Genomic DNA, 16,440 nt, shown 5'->3' on the forward strand with positions numbered 1-16,440 from the left:
TTGGGTTTGGTCTCCAGACCAACCCTGATCATCTCTAAATATGGGATTTGAGACTCTTCTGCATCTGATCCAGGCGTGGTTCCAAGGAGTGAGGCATGATCCAGGCAAGAGAGCAGACATGGCTGGATCAGAGCATCACCAGTGACATTAACAAAGAGACCAGGGCACTAAGATTTCCAGTGATTTAGCATCATGGCTGGGACGGGTCATGTGTTCTCCAGTGAGTTCTGAACATCCAGCACTGCCCTCAAGGAACTGCAGGGGGCGCGCGAAGCCAACATTTCTTAGATGGTGGGGCGCATGCGCATTCCGCGACAGACGTGGTCGGCGTCTTCCCTGGGGGCGACGCTCCTTTTCCTCAGGGAGGAGCGGGAGGCGCCATGGCGGCTTCGGGACCGCGTGGCCCTCGTTCCTGCAGGAGGAGGACGCTCCTCGCTCGCTGTCTGAGGTAATGCCGGTTTCCCCGCATGCTAAGCCAGCTTCACACCGGGGTGTGTGTGGACCTGGCCGAGTTGGGTTTCCAGTCCAGGAGGGAGGGGACTGGTGCGCTGGCGGACCCGCTTCGACTGTTGTCCTCACCTGCTGGGAGGGGGTGAGGGTCCGCGTCCATCGGGGCCACGGGGGTGTTCGCGCCCCCTCATTCTCACTGCCTGGGTCCCCCCCTTCCCCGTGTGGTCGGAGGTGTTTACACCACAGGTCACGGGCGGGGACTCGGGTGTAACGTGAAAGGGGCTGAGAAATTACTGAAACAGGGAAAGAGGTGTATGAAAACACATTATATTAACTTTTATATTTTGTGTGTCAAAGTCAGAGTTTATTATGCTTTTAATTTCCTGTCTTTAAAGGAATACAATTATTTATTTTGTACTTAAAATATTTTATATTTAAAATGTGCTTCTTAGCTTATCTCATTTTCAAGTCAAAATATTGCCACGATTGAGATTTTCTCATAATGAGAAGGAAAAGCTGGGCTGGACTAACAAGCTAACTCTTAAATCTAAGTGTAATAAGTGTCAGTTTACTGATCTAAGTACTGCTGGGCTAACTCAGAAATCTGAAGTTTAATAATTGTTGGTTTACTGGGCTAACAAGTTAACTCATAAATCCTAGCTCAACAAGTGCCAGTAACTGGGTTCTGGCCAGCAGAAGTCCCACTGAGACTGAATGAATTACTCAAGACTCTGTGGAAAAAGTCAAGAGAGGGAGAGGGTGTCGGGAGCCAACTCCACGAGCCTCTCAAATGCTCCCACATTTATTGTGTACAATCAAAGGAAAAATCACTAACAGTTGTGTGATAGAATACAGGAATTTAAGGAAAGACAGGGTGGGATTGAGATTGTAGAAATCAATGTGAGTGCAAAGGCTTTGTTTATCTTTAGGGAAGTCATGGGAAGAGGGGAACAAGATATATCCTTATAGATATGTTAGAAAAGGCCACCAGCCCAGCCAGCTCCTTGTTTGGGGCATAGAAGACTATCTAACAGCAGACACACCCTGTGTTTATAGCTGAGGGCCTGGGTTGTTGCTTTGCAATGAGCAGAGTTCTATCTAAAACCTCAACTATGCAAGAAAGGCATTGTCTCTGCTTTTTACTGCCAGGAGACTGGCATGCCGATGCACAGGTGCCTGTTTGCAAGGCAGTTAACTAAGCACATTTGTTCTTCTTTAAGGAGATGAGTGGCTGGGGTCTGTTACAATTTGTTAACCCAATCATGGTCTCCCAAAAGTAACATGCTCTGTTCCTAATAGATAAATTCCAGTGTACTGATTCCCTGCTTTTGCTGTTCACACCTTATTGGCTAATAGCCCCATGCTTGCAATTAACTCTATAAAGCCTAATGCACAAGTTTTGGAGGTGCTCAGAGCTTCAGAGCAGAAGACACTCTGAGCCTGCCAGTGTAATAAATCTGAGTATTCCAACCCTCCAAGTGGTGCTTGTTTCTTGGCTGGCCTGTTGTTTCCGTAATATTAATACAGTGACAGTCTTAAATATATGTAAGTATAAGCTTATTGAAAAACCTTTTGCAGCATTCCAGGGTGACCAGTTTTGTTAAAAATAATACCTAGGCCACTACCAAATTCTTACAAGAATATAATTTTAAAAATTGTGAATTACTTTTATAAGTTCCAAATACAGTGGTGATTTTTAAAATACCAACCATTGTACATACTGCTTAAGACCATTTGAGATGAAATATATTCAAAGCTAAATCGTCAGAATATTTAAAAGGCAGGACAATGACTGCTTTTCATTGCAAATATATTTTCTCCTAATAAATGCAAAATATGAAGTTATTTAGCTTAGATTTCTATACCTTTGTTCAAAAGGTGAAATAAGAATATAATCTTTTTTCAATTTTAACCCTTTCTCATAAAAATTGGTATTTGTATTTGTAGAATCTTAATTTCCCTTTCATTTTTTCTTTTGATTTATTTTCTTTAACAGAGAGTGCTTTCCTATGTCTCGTTAAAGTTTTTTTATTCTCCTATTCTAGATCCAAGTCACTTTCTGACACTGAGAGTAAACAAGGGGAAACGCCTTATAGTAAGTTTGCAACTTTTCATGTGGTCAGGAATTTTTCTTGGAGAAATCTCTTTACAATTTCTGCTCAGATCACAGTATTATCCCATTATGAAAACTGAATACAAAATTGTAATCTGTTTACACCAGGACGCTTCCAATTTTGGCACAGCACATTTCCTGGTATTTTACATTAGATATTAATACAATATTTGATTTTATTTACATATTGTACAGTAATACATATTTTATATATGAATATCTGCTGAATGCCATTAATTTGCATGGGGTGGTAGCTGATTGCATTTGATCTTTCTGACCATTAGTTATTCTTAGGTGTGTCTAAAGTACTTCTTAGAACACAAATTTGACTACCACACCTCTCATAGAATATTTTAAAGGTTATTATATTTTAAATTATAGAAGCAGAAATGTTATCCATTATGTTTATGAAGTGATTAAGTCACAATTTGGTAAATGATTAAGTCACAATTTGGTGTAATCATATTCAGTGGAGGAATGATGGCTTCTACGTCTTTTTACATCTGCCACAGTTGCTTCTCTATACTATTTGTGACCATGAGCATTTTTATGGCAAAGTGATCTTTTTCCAATTCTATTTTTTTTCTTTTATTTCAGTACAATCAGTAAAGCTTTCCTTTGCAGTGATGGCATTGTTTTTAACATGAAGGTACCTTGTCATCTGACGCATTTGTACCTGATGGGCTACTACTCTTGTACAGAGCAAGGAAAAGCATTTTCATATCTCCATCTGTATTCTAGATCTTATCTAATTTCTTAGAAGCATTTTATAATCAATTTTAGTTATTTTAATTGTACTAAACACAGAAGAACAGATCACTTTTTATCTATACCTACCTCATCACCTAAATGGACACAGATATTATAATAACATGTGAGTTTGATGAAATTGAGAAACGTTCCAGGGTTTGAGCTTCAAGTATTTTTATGTGATTTTCTAAGAGGTAATTAATTTCTGGCACAAAATATGGAATTATCTAAAACCACTTGCAGGGTTGTCTGTCATTTTGTCTTATTTGACTTTTGTCACATAGCTATCAGCTAGGACCCGGTGAGTTTGAATATTTTAAAAAACATTTCTGATTAGAAAACATCAGGAAGAAACATTGAATATTTATGTTCACGACTCTGGTATCATTATTGTAATGTGCTATTTGTTTTGGCGTATATTTGATTTTGTTCCAGTAGTGTGAAATGTAGGCATGGGAACAAAATTAAAAACAACAAAAAATTCTTGAAGTCAGTCACAATGAATTATTAGTCATTTTATTTTTATTTTATAAACAGGCCATTTGAATATGTTCAGCCATGAAGTGAAACAGACTCACTGAATTCTGAGTCCTGAGAGACAGTGACCCAGACACAGCCCTACCAGTAAGTAATGTGGTGATTTGATACAGATATATATTGTGAAATGATTATCACAATAAGGATACTTCCATAAACCCATAAAATTCCCTTTTGTGGTGAGAATTTTTGAGATCTGCTCTCAGTAACTTTCAGATAAATAATACAGCATTGTTAGTTGTAGTCACCATGCTGTTCATGAGATTTCCCAGAACTTAGTCATCTTAAACATGGACGTTTGTACTCTTTGAGCATCTTCTCATTTCCCCACTCTCAGGCCCTGACAACCACCACTCTGTTCTTTGTGTGAATTCGGCTGTTTTTAGATTACACGTGTAAGTGAAATCATGCAGCTCTACTTTTTCTTTTTTCACAGTCTGCAGTGTGTTGATTTGATCCACTTACATACAGCAATGTGATCACAAACAGATTTAATACCTCTCACATGACTCACAAGTATAATTTTCTTTATTTTTTGTGGCAAGAATATTCACAAGATAGTACCTTAGGAACTTTGGAGACTGGTACAGCACTGTAGTCTGTAATCACTGTGCTGTGCATTTGATCTGCATGACTTATTTATCTTCTGGTTGCACATTTGTACCCTTTAACATCTCCCCATTTCCTCCACCCCGACACCTAGTTACCACCATTTTACAATTTGTTTCTAAGTGTTTGCTTGCTTGTTTTTTGTTTGTTCGTTTGTTTTTGTATATCTGATATCTTACGTTTGTCTTTTCTCTGTTTATTTCATCTCACCAAGCATAATACCCTCAAGGTCAATCTGTAATATCACAAATGGCAGAAATTCCTTCTTTCATAATGCAGAATAATATTCCATTGTATGTCAATGTCATTTCTTCTTTATCCATTCTTTCATTGTTAGACACTCAGGTCATTTCCATATCTTGGCTATTGTGAATAATGTTGTAATAAACATGCGAATGCACCTATCTTTTCAATACCCTGTTTTCACTTCCTTCAGATGCACACCAGGAAGGAGGACTGCTGGAGCATATGGTAGCTCTTTTTAATTTTTGGGTAACCTCTATAGCTTTTCCATAGTGCTTGAACCAGGTTACATCCCCACCGACAGTGTACAGGGGTTTTCTTTTATCCTCATCCTGGCCAGCACTGTCTCTTGTCTTCTTGGTGATGGCCTTTCTGACAGGAGGGAGGGGATATCTCATTCCATTTTCAATTTTCATTTCCCTAATTGTTAGTCATGTTGAATATCTTTTCATGTACATTTTGTGTATTTGGGTGTCTTCTTTGGAAAAATATAAATTTAGATTCACTGCCCATTTTTTATATTGGATTTTCTACTCTTTTTTTCTTTTTTTTTTTTTTTTTTGCTATTGTGTTATATGAGGTCTACATATATTTTGATATTAACCCTCCATCCAATATATGATTTGCAAAAATTCTCTCCTACTCTATATTAGGCTTTATATTTTGCTGATTATGTCTTTTGCTGTGCAGGATCTTTTTAGTTTGATGTAGTCCCACCTGTTGATATTTGCTTTTCTGGCTTGTGTTTTGGGGTCATATCCCAAAATTATTACCCAAACCAGAGTTAAGTATCTTCTTCTCTATGTTTTCCTCTAGGAGTTTTAAAGTATGAGGTCTTACATTTCAGTCATTAATCCATTTTAAATTATATTTGTGAGTAGCGGAAAGTAAGTTTCCAATTTCATTTTTCTGCTTGTGGTTTTCCAATCTTCCCAGCAACATTTATTGTAGATGCTAGAGTTTTCTCATTCAAAATAGCATTAAAACCAATAAAATACCTAAGAATACACTTTACTATGGAAGTGAAAAATTTGTACTTTGAAAACTATAAGACTTCTATGGAAAAAATTGAAGAAGACAAAACAAGTGGAAAGATACACTGGGCCAGAAGTATGGCTAATGGAACAGAAGAATTAAGGTTAAAATGTCCATAATACCCAAAGCCATTTACAGTTTCAGTGCAATTTCTATCAATATTCCAACAGCATTTTTTACACATGGAGAGAAATCAATCTTAAAATTTTTTTATGTGACTACCAGTGACCCAGACACCAGAGCAATCCTGGGAAAGAACAAATTGGGAGTCATCACACTTCCTGATTTAGAACTAAATCACAATGCTACAGTATGAGACACAATGATATTGGTATTAAAATACACACATGGTTTAAATTAACAGTATAGAGGACCCAGTAGTAAACCCCTGTATACTAGGTCAACTACTATCTGAGATGGAAGTAAAACACGTTCAGTGGGCAAAGGATAGTCTCTTTGACAAATGGTGCTTGGACACCTGGATACTACTTTTAATTTTTGACAGAAATTCCATACTGCTTTTCCTAGTGGCTGTGGTTATTTACATTTTTACCAACAACACACAAGGATTTTCTTCACATCCCTTCCAATCCTTGTACTCACCTGTCTTTTTTGACTGTAGCCATTGTAACAGTTGTGATAAGGTCTCGTGGTTTTGATTTGCAATTCCCTGATGATTAATGACAACCTTTTCATGTTGGACATTTGTACGTTTTCTTAAGGAAAATGTCTATTCAGATATTTAATTCATTTTTAAATAGATTTTATTTTTTTGGCTGCTAAGTTGTATGAGGTATTTATATACTTCAGTAAATACCATTTATCAAAAGATGGTTTGCTAATAGTTTCTCCCATTCCATATGATGTCTTTTAAGTTTTTCAAATTCTTTTCTATGCAGAAGTTTTTACATTGACTTAGTCCTGCTTGTTTCTTTTTGCTTTTGCTTTGGTTGCCTGTACTTTGGAGTCATATCTAAATAATCATTATTTACAAGATCAAGGTCAAGGGGATTTTACTCTATGATTTTTTTTACGGTATTTTATGATTTCAAGTCACAATTTGACTATTTTATTGCGAGATATTTTTGTGAGTAGTGTAAGATGGGGTCCAATTTAATTCTTTTATATTCATTCGACTGTACCAGTTTATATTTTGACTGAAAAATTAAACAAGTGTTACCTTTTCTTCATATTCTTGCAAATTTTCTTTTTCTTTTTTATAATAGCCATTCTAACAGGTGTGACGTGATGTGTCATTGTGATTTTGATTTACGTTTCCCTGATGATTAGTGATGTTGAGCATTTATTCATGTACCTATTGGCCATCTATATGTCTTTTTGAAAAAAAATCTACTCAAGTCCTTTAGCCTATTTTTAATTTTTAATTTTTTATTTTATTACTATTATTTTATGACTTACTTATATATTTTATAAAAAAAGTTTTTTGATTAAAAAATGGAAAAAAAATTGCCTGTATGTTATTTTATTCTGTAGTTGCTTTTTAGTTTGCTGATTATTTGTTTTGCTATGGAGGTTTTTTTGGGGGCTTTTTTGTTTTGTTTGGTTTGGTTTTGTTTTTTTTTTGTTGTTGTTTTTTAAATTTGCTGTAGTTCCACTTGTTTGTTTTTGCTTTTGTTACTTGAACCTTTGGTGTCATATCCAAAAAATATTTGCCAAAACCACAGCAAGGAGCTTTTTGTTTACATTTTCTTCAAGTAGTTTTACAGTTTTTGGTCTTACATTTAAGCCTTCAGTCCATTTTGAGTTAATTTCTGTGAGTGCTGCAAGAAAGGGGTCCAATTGTATTCATCTGTAGGCCATTATCCAGTTTTTTCCGGCACAATTTATTGAAGAGTCTATAGTTTTCCCTTTACATCTTCTTGGTTCCCGTGTGAAGTACTTGTTGACACTATATAAGTGGGTTTGTTTCTGAGCACTTGATTGTTTCATTGGACTTGGCCTCCATTTTTTACTGTTACCTACCATTTTTGATTACTATAGTTTTGTAATAAAGTTTGAAATTAGGAATTGTGATATCTCTAGATTAATTATTTGACCAGGTTGATTTGGCTATTAGGGGTGTTTTGTGGTTCCATACAAGTTTTAGGTTTGTTTTCTGTATTTCTGTGTAAAAGTCATTTGAATTTTGATAGGGATTGCATTGAATCTATAGACAGCTTTGGGTGACACAGACATTTTTACAGTTTTAATACTTCTAATTCATAACCATGAAATTTTTTTCCATTTATCTTTTTTTCAGTTTTTTTTTTTTTTAATCAGTGTTTTGTCATTTTCACTGTAAGGATATTTTACCTACTTGGTTTAATTTATTCCTAATTTTTTTGATGACATTTTAAATATGAATGCTTTTTAAACTTATTTTTCAAATTGTTTATTGTTGGTATATAGAAACACACTGCTCTTCACATGTTGATATTTGTATCTTGCAACTTGACTGAATTTGTCTATTATTTGTAATAGTTTTTTGATGGAATCATTAGGATTTTCTACATATAAGATCATATTAAATGCAAACAAATAGTTTTGCTTCATCCTTTTCAATTTTGATTACTTTTATGTATTTATCTTGCCTAATTGCTCTGGCCAGGACTTCCAGTATTATGTGGTAAAGGAATGGTGAGTGCACAAACATTTTCTTTATATTTTTGTCAGAAAACACTTCACCATTGAGTATGATGTTTGCTGTGAATTTGTCCAGTATGACATTTATTATGTTTAATTACTTACTTTGTATAGCAATTTGTTGAGGTTTTTATTATTTGTTTGTTAGTTTATGAAAGGTTGTTTAATTTTTTCACATGTTTTTCTCCATCAATTGAGATTACCATACGATTTTTATATTTCATTCATTAATGTGATGCATCACATGTTTGATTTACATAGGTTGAATTGTCCTTGGATTCAGGGATAAATTCCACTTGACATGGTATATGATCTTTTCAATATACCATTGAATTTGATTTGCTTATATTTCATTGAGAAATTTTGCATCTATATTTATCAGTAATACTTGCCAGTTTTTTTTTCCCCCTTGTAGTGTTCTTATCTAGCTTTGATATCAGGGTAATGTTGGACTCATCAAATGAATTTGTAAATATGCCTCCTCTTCATGTTTTTAAAAAGTTTGAGATGACTGTATTAATTCTATTTAAATGTTTGGTTGAATATCCCAATGAAACTGTCTGGTCTTAGCCTCTTTTTATTTTTTTATTTATTTATTTTTTTATTACTGATACAATCTTTTCATTCATCATTGGTTTGTTCAGATTTTCTGTTTTGTTTATTAGTCAGTTTTGGTAGTTTTTATATTTCTAGGAGTTTATTATTTCCAGGATATCCGAGTTATTTGTGTGTATTTGTTGATAGTCACCTATTATAACCTGTTGTATTTCTGTTGTATCAGTTATAATATCGCCTCTCATTTCTGATTCATTTGCATATTGTTTTACCCTTTGTTAGTATAGCTCAGTTTGTCAATTTTACCATTTTAAAAACAACCTCTAGCATTGATGTTTTCTAATATTTATAGTCTTTGTTTATTTATTTCTTCTCTCACATTTGTTATTTCATTTCTTTGCTACTTGTGAACTTAGTGGGATTTTTTTTTTTTTTGCGCTAGTCCCTTGAGAAGTAATGTTGTTTATTTGCAATTCTTTTTTCTTGTCATACTAATTTGTTGTAATAAACTCATAATTCTTTCCATGGTATTTTATAAGTTTTAGTAAGTTGTGTTTCCATTTTCTTTTGTTTCAAGATTTTCTTTTAATTTCAAGAAAATTATTGTAAAACTGTTATAAATTACCCACCCCCTGTTTTATTGAGATACAATATGGTGCTGTTTAAGATTCAAATGCATATTATAATGATTTGACTTTGATATATTGTGAAATGATTATCACATAAGATTAGTTAACATACATCATCTAAATGTAGATGCAAAAAACAAAGGAAACAAAATATATTTTCCTGTTATGAGAACACTTGAGGTCTACTTGCTTAACAGCTTTCAAATATACCATAGAGCACTGTTAACTGTATTCACATTGTACATAACACTTCAATACTTGTTTATCCCATAACTGGATGTTGGTATGTTTGGACTTCCTACACCAAATTCTCCCTCTTCCCACTGCCCACCTTTGGTAACCAAAAATGTGATATTTTAATTTTTGCTTATTTTTTTCACATATAAATCAGGTCATACAGTATTTGTCTTGCTCTGCCTGACTTCTCTTACTTAGCATGATGCCCTCAACGTCCATCCATATTGTCACCAATGGCAGAATTTCCTTCTTTATATTGCTGAATAATACTCCATTGTCTAAATATAGCACAACTTTTATATGCAAGCATTTGTTGATAGGTCGTTATCATCTCTTGGCTGTTATAAATAATGTTGCTGTGAACATGGGTGCAGATATCTCTTCAACATAATGTTTTCAATTATTTTAGATACATTTCCCAAATGTGGAAATTCTGGGTCATATGGTAGTCCTGTTAAATGTTGGGGAACCTCTCTAGTGTTTTTCATAGAGGCCAAACCAACTCATAAGCCAATCAAAAGTACACAAATGTTCCCTTTTCTCCATATCTTTGCTAGCGTTTAATAGTAAGCCTCTTGTCTTTTTGATAAATTCATCCTAATAATCCTGAGTTGAAATCTCCTTGCGTGTTTGATTTTAATTTCCCTAATGTTTTGTGATGTTGAGCACATTTTCATGTATTTGTTGGAAATTCATGTATTTTCTTTGGAAAAAATGTATTTCCAGGTCTTTTGCACAGCTTTTAAGTGGGTTATTTGTTTTGATGCTTTTGAGTTGTATGATATGTATTTTGGATATCAACTCCTTATTAGTTATAAGATTTTTAGATTTTTTTCCCCATTATATAGGCTGTCTTTTCATTTTGTTGATTGTCTCAATGTGTAGGAGATTTTTAGTTTGATGTAGTTTCATTTGTTTTTTTTTTAATTGTTTATGCTTAAAGTATCATCAAAAATAATTTTTAAGACCTGTGTTAAAAAGACTTTTACTGTTTTCTTCTAGGAATTTTATGACTTCCAGTCTTATATTTGCCTTTCTTTCCTTTATACTTAATTTTCAGAGTGGTGTTAGATAGAGGTCTAATTTTATTCTTTGGCATGTGAATATAAAATTTTCCAAGCCCAGTTATTAACAAGACTGTCTGCTCCACTGAGTCTTCCTGACCACCTTGTCAAATACTGGTTGACTTTACATGCATGGGATTGTATCTTGACTCTCAGTTCTATTCCATTGTTTTTATGGCAGTACCATGCTATTTTAGATTATTATAGCTTTATATTATAGTTTGATATAGAGTGCAATATCTCCAACATTGTATGTACAAGGTCTTTTGTGGTTCCTTATAAATTTTTATATTTTTTTTTTCCTACTTTAAAAAATGCCACTGGATTTTGATAGGAATTAAATCAACAGATGGCTTTGGGTAGTATGGACATTTTAACAATATTAATTCTTCCAATCCATAGGCAAGGGATAAATTTACATTTGTCTGTATGTTTTAGTTTATTTCTTAGAGTGATATTTTATCACCTTGGATGAATTTAGTCATTATTTTATTGTTTTTGATGCTGTTATAAATAGAATTGTTGTATTTCTTTTTCAGATAATTTTCAGTGTATAGAGATATGACTGATTTTTGCATTTAAAATTTTTATTCTGCAACTTTACTGATTATGCTGCTTAGTTCTAATGGGATTTTGGTGAAGTTTTTAGGACTTCCTATAGATATAATCATGTTATCTTAAACTAGAGATATTTGTACTTCTTATTTTCCAGTTTTGATGACTTTCCTGTCTCCTCCTTACCTGACTGCTCTGGCTAGGACTCCCATTACTGTGCTGAGTGAGTGGTGGGGGTGGGCTCCTTTGCCTTGTTCCTGACATTAGGGGAAAGTTTCAGAATTCCACTACTGAGTATGTTTTGAACCGTGGCCTTGAGTTACATTCATTTTATACCTAGGTTGTTCAGTGTTTTCCTGTATCTATTGATCATTATATTTTTTCTTTTGTTCTATTAATGCGATGGCATCACATTTATTTGATTTGCTAGTATGTATTCAGAATTTTATAATCTACATTCATCTGGGTTATTGACCTAAATTTTCTTCTCTGGCAGTTTCAAAGCAATGCTAGCCTTGTAAAATGAATTTGGGAATTTTCCTTCTTCATCTATTTTTTAAAAGACTTGAGGATTGGCATTAATTCATTACATATTTGGTAAAATTTACCAGTGAAACCATCTGATCTTGACCTTTTCTTCATTTGAAGAGTTTTGATTACAGATTTATTCTCCACAGTGTTAAATGGTTCGTTTAGATTTTCTATTTCTTCCTAATTCACTCTTGGTAGGTATGTTTCTGAGAATTTTTTTTTTCCATTTATCTAGGTTGTCTAGTTTATCTGCATATAGTTGTTCATAGTAATTTATTATCCTTCTTATTTCTGTGGTAGAGTTGCAATGTCTTCTCTCTTATTTATAATTTTGTTGATTTTGATCCTCTCTCCTTTTCTTTGTGTAGTGTAGCTAAAAGTTCAAAATTTTATTTATTTATTTAATGAACTAGCTCTTAATATTGCTAAATTTTACTGTTTTTTTGTCTATCACATTGACTTCTGCCGTAATCTTTATTATGTTCTTCCTTCTGCTAACTTTGGCTCAGTTTGGTCTTTTTCCAGGTCCTTGAGGAGAAAAGTAAGATTGTTTATTTGAGCTCTTTCTTATTTCTTAAGTTAGGCATTTATTGTAATAAATCACCGTGTTGGAATTGGTTTTGCTATATCTCATGGGCTTTGGTATGCTTTGTTTCCATTTTAGTCTGTCTCAAGACACTTTGTTATTTCCTCTTAAATTTATTCTTTGGTTAGGAGAGTGTTGATCAATTTCTATATATTCATGTGCTTTCCAGTTTTCCTCCTCCTACTGATTTCTAGTTTTATACTATGATCAGAGAAGACATTTGATATAATTTCAGTCTTGAATTTGTTGAAATTTGATATATGACCTAATATGTGGTCTTGTCTAGAAAAAAAAATTTGTACACTTGAGAAGAATGTATATTCAGCTTTTGTTAGACAGAATATTTTATATATGACTGTTAGGACCATTTGATCTTTAGTGTTGTTCATGTCAACTGATCCTATATTGAACTATTGTCTGGATGATCTATCACTTGTGGAGAGTGGGGTGTTAAAGTTCTCAACTATTATCATACTGTAGTTTATTCTGCCTTTTAGCTTGTTTTTGCTATACATATATGTAGTTGCTCTGATGTTGGATGCATAAATATTTATAATCGTTACATTATTTGGATGGATTGACTCCTCTGTCATTACATAATGACCTTCTTTGCCTCTTTTGACCTTTGCTAGATTAATGTCTTTTTGACTGTTTTAGGTGTAGCTCACCCCTTTTTTCCCTATTTGTTTGAAGTATCTTTTTCCATCCCTTCACTCTCAGTCTATGTTTTTAAAGACAGAAAATAAATAAATATTTACTTGAGCTACATCTTTAAAGAAATAGACCTAACAGACATATGCACAGTATTCCACCCAGTAGCAACAGAATGCACGTTCTTCTCAAGCACACAAGAAACATTCTCTAGGTATGTCATATGTTAAGTCACAAAACAAGGCTCAGCAAATGTAAGAAGATTGAAATCATATCAAGTATCATATCTGACAATAATGGTATAAAACCAAAAGTTAATGACAGAGGAAAACAGGAAATTTCACAAATGTGTGAAAATTAATGTGCATACTCTTTATAAACTATTGGGTTAAAGAAGATATCAGAAATGAAATAAAAAATATTGTGGGGTGATGTCACCAGGATGGCAATGTAGGTCATTACAGACTTTGCTCCCCCTCAGAAGAACAGCTTACAACTGTTCACAGGCAGGACAGCACTGAGAATACACTATAACATGGGGTGAGGCTGAAGCATCCGTGTGCACCATGTAGACAAAGACAGACCATAGTAGAAGGACATAGATGGACACACTTGGGTTCATAATCTGAGAGAATGCAGATACAAGTTATTTTAGATAAAGACAAGCACAGAACTTTTTGTTTCAGATTTTCTACAGTACTGAGAAAAAACAGAATCCACAGTGACACTTCTGTGCAAAGTTGAGAAAGTTACTTTTGAGACTGTTAAAAAAAAAAACAGAAATAATCTGTATACATAATATATGTTCCATAACTGTGTTTACATGATTTACCTCATTAAATGGAAAATATTTTGTTAAAAAGAAGACATATATCAACCAGATTTATTTTGATTGTCTTCTTATTAATCGTGGTTCACCATTTGTATTATAGGACTCATGAAGTAGTGACATATTCAGTGAAATCTACATATGGGATGTTCCATTTATGATACACATGTTGAGAAACTTGAGCTTTGGGTGTCACTGAACTCTTCAGCATGGAGTACTAATTACTAATTAAACTACTCTATTATGGAGTAAATTCATAAGTTCCTTGGTGAGTAGCCAATTACATGGGACAGAAGCCATTGTTGAGGAAGTGACATTACTTAAAACCCTACATAGTAGAGGCAGGATGTGTGAGGATAAGTGTATCCTGAGGGGCAGGAGCAAGGTAGACAGGGAGGGAATGAGGTTTCCAGAGGGTTGAGGTGGATACTGGAGAATCAGTGAATAAACAAAGAGTAGTAAATCTGAGTAATTTCAGAGAGGCTTTCATAGAGGTGGAGAGTGAAATACACATGTGTTAATCAGGGCCTCCTGGGTTTCAGGGTTGGGGGAATTGAGTAAGACTCTAAGTAGCATGGATTCATTAACATATAAAATTCAATGACTTTATTTACTTGTATGTAAATTAAGAGAATTCATATTTTCTATATGAGCAGCAGCATGTAAAGCCATATTAGTTCTGAATCTGGGAGAGGAGAAATGGTCTCTGTTTCTCTTAGAGCACAGTGCCAGGTGATGGTTAGGGGATTTGTGGCAGGTGAGCCTGGGTATTGTGGAAAACTAAAATGTCGTGGCTTCTTTCTCCTTTTTCAGTTGTGTTTTAGTGCTTGAACTTTTTGTAAATGAAAATCCAGAGACTGATGGAGGTTAGCTGTGATCCTGACAGTGCAATCACAGAGAAGCAAGTCCTTCCTCTTTCTCTGTTGCCAGTAGGTGAGCAGGCTTCTCCACAGGCCTGAATCTTCTCTATAAAACCAAGAAGTAATAAAAGATTTAAGGGGCTCTTGTTATGTTTCCCTAGGTCCCTGAGATGTTTTGTGGCCCAGAAATTGAATATTCTCCTTCCCAGTATTTGTGCTGTTGAAAGTCTTCACATTACACCAAAATGAGAGTGGCTGTCTTTGTCTCAGTCCCTTGGGCACAGGAGAAAGTTGCCTCACTCACGGCTGATTGGCATCTGATGTACATTAGTCATTTGGTGAACACAGTGGAGGGAGACTGAGGAAGCAGAGGCTCACTGTCTAGTTGTGCTGGTGTATGTGTCAGAATGAGGTCAGCTGAAAACAGCACAGGTGCAGGAGGCACAGAGGACAACAGCAGTGCTCCTGTGAGTGTGGAGCATGGAGGGTAGTGAGGGGTCAGCGATCTGACCTGAGTTCAGTGTCATAGTTTTGATTAGTAACTGCATCCTCTGAAAATGGCTGCCAATTTTAAATAAAATACTTATCTTCCGTCTTGTACAAATCCATCCAGTTTTCATTTTGTAAGTAAACTTCGTTCACATTTAAACACTGGAAAACAATGTATAAATTATATTTTTTCCTTAAATATGGCTGTATGTTGATGAGAGAAACTGCAGTAGATAGAGCAGCACATAGGGTCCTGTGGAAATTTTTGAAGGACTGAAATACCTGAAACTTATTGGAAGATTCTGTTACTGTCAGACCAGTGGGAGTGAGTGTGACCCTGGGGAAGCAATGCTGTGTGACCATCAAAGCCGAGAGGTAGAAAGAAATGGGAGACCTCAGGTCACTGGAGGGTCAGAATAGGGCCATCTTTCAGTGTAGAAGTCCCTGGAGCCACAGGCTTGTGATGCTGACTTTGTCCACATATCTGGTAATGGACATCTGAGGTGTGTAGTTAGAGAATCTGCACCTGCTAACCCCAAGATCTGCATGAATCCTGTTCAGTCATGTGCAGGGCTGGACATTGCTTCTGAATTCTCTGTGATTGAAGTGAGTAATAGACATTCACAATTAATTCACTGATTTCTATACAGAACACTTTAAACATGACCTCAGTTTAAAAATCAATACTCCTAAGCACTTAGTAAAATGTTTCACATGAAAGGTGTCCTGTTGCATGTAGAGGTATAATTTGCCATTAGTCACAGTTAATAAGTCATAAATAACAGACATCTGCCTTGTGATGAGTCTAGTTTTATCTAAAAGTCTTAGAGAGAAGAAGTGAGTTATGCTTTCTCAAATTCAAATTTTATAATCAGCAGTTCTCTTGATTTTGCCTTTGACCCAGTGGTTTTTGAGATTGTGTTATTTAGTTTCCTCATATTTGTGGAGTTTTTAAATTTTGTGCTGTAATTGATTTCTAGTTTCATTTCATTGTGCAACAAAAGATTCTCGGTATGATGTCAGTCTTCTTCAATTTGTAAGGTCCCTTTTGTGACATAACATGTGATCTATCCT

The 16,440-nt window shown here is 34.7% G+C and overlaps 1 long non-coding RNA gene across 6 annotated transcripts in view; it reads left to right on the forward strand.

Annotated features, from left to right (window-relative positions):
• The first annotated feature begins 292 nt into the window (after nt 1–292).
• Nucleotides 293–16,440, forward strand: part of LOC141573442 (uncharacterized) — a 47,608-nt gene continuing 31,460 nt past the window's right edge. For 3 of the 6 annotated variants that reach the window (XR_012499140.1, XR_012499142.1, XR_012499141.1), the window contains exons 1-3: nt 293–448; nt 2,496–2,545; nt 3,851–3,937. This is a non-coding gene — a long non-coding RNA (uncharacterized LOC141573442). Of the gene's footprint in view, nt 449–2,495; nt 2,546–3,850; nt 3,938–4,187; nt 4,246–16,440 lie in introns of all 6 variants that reach the window. The other 3 variants (XR_012499144.1, XR_012499145.1, XR_012499143.1) reach the window with 2 other exon arrangements.

The sequence above is a fragment of the Camelus bactrianus genome, chromosome 15 (genome assembly GCF_048773025.1).
Source record: "Camelus bactrianus isolate YW-2024 breed Bactrian camel chromosome 15, ASM4877302v1, whole genome shotgun sequence".
NCBI lineage: Eukaryota > Metazoa > Chordata > Mammalia > Artiodactyla > Camelidae > Camelus > Camelus bactrianus.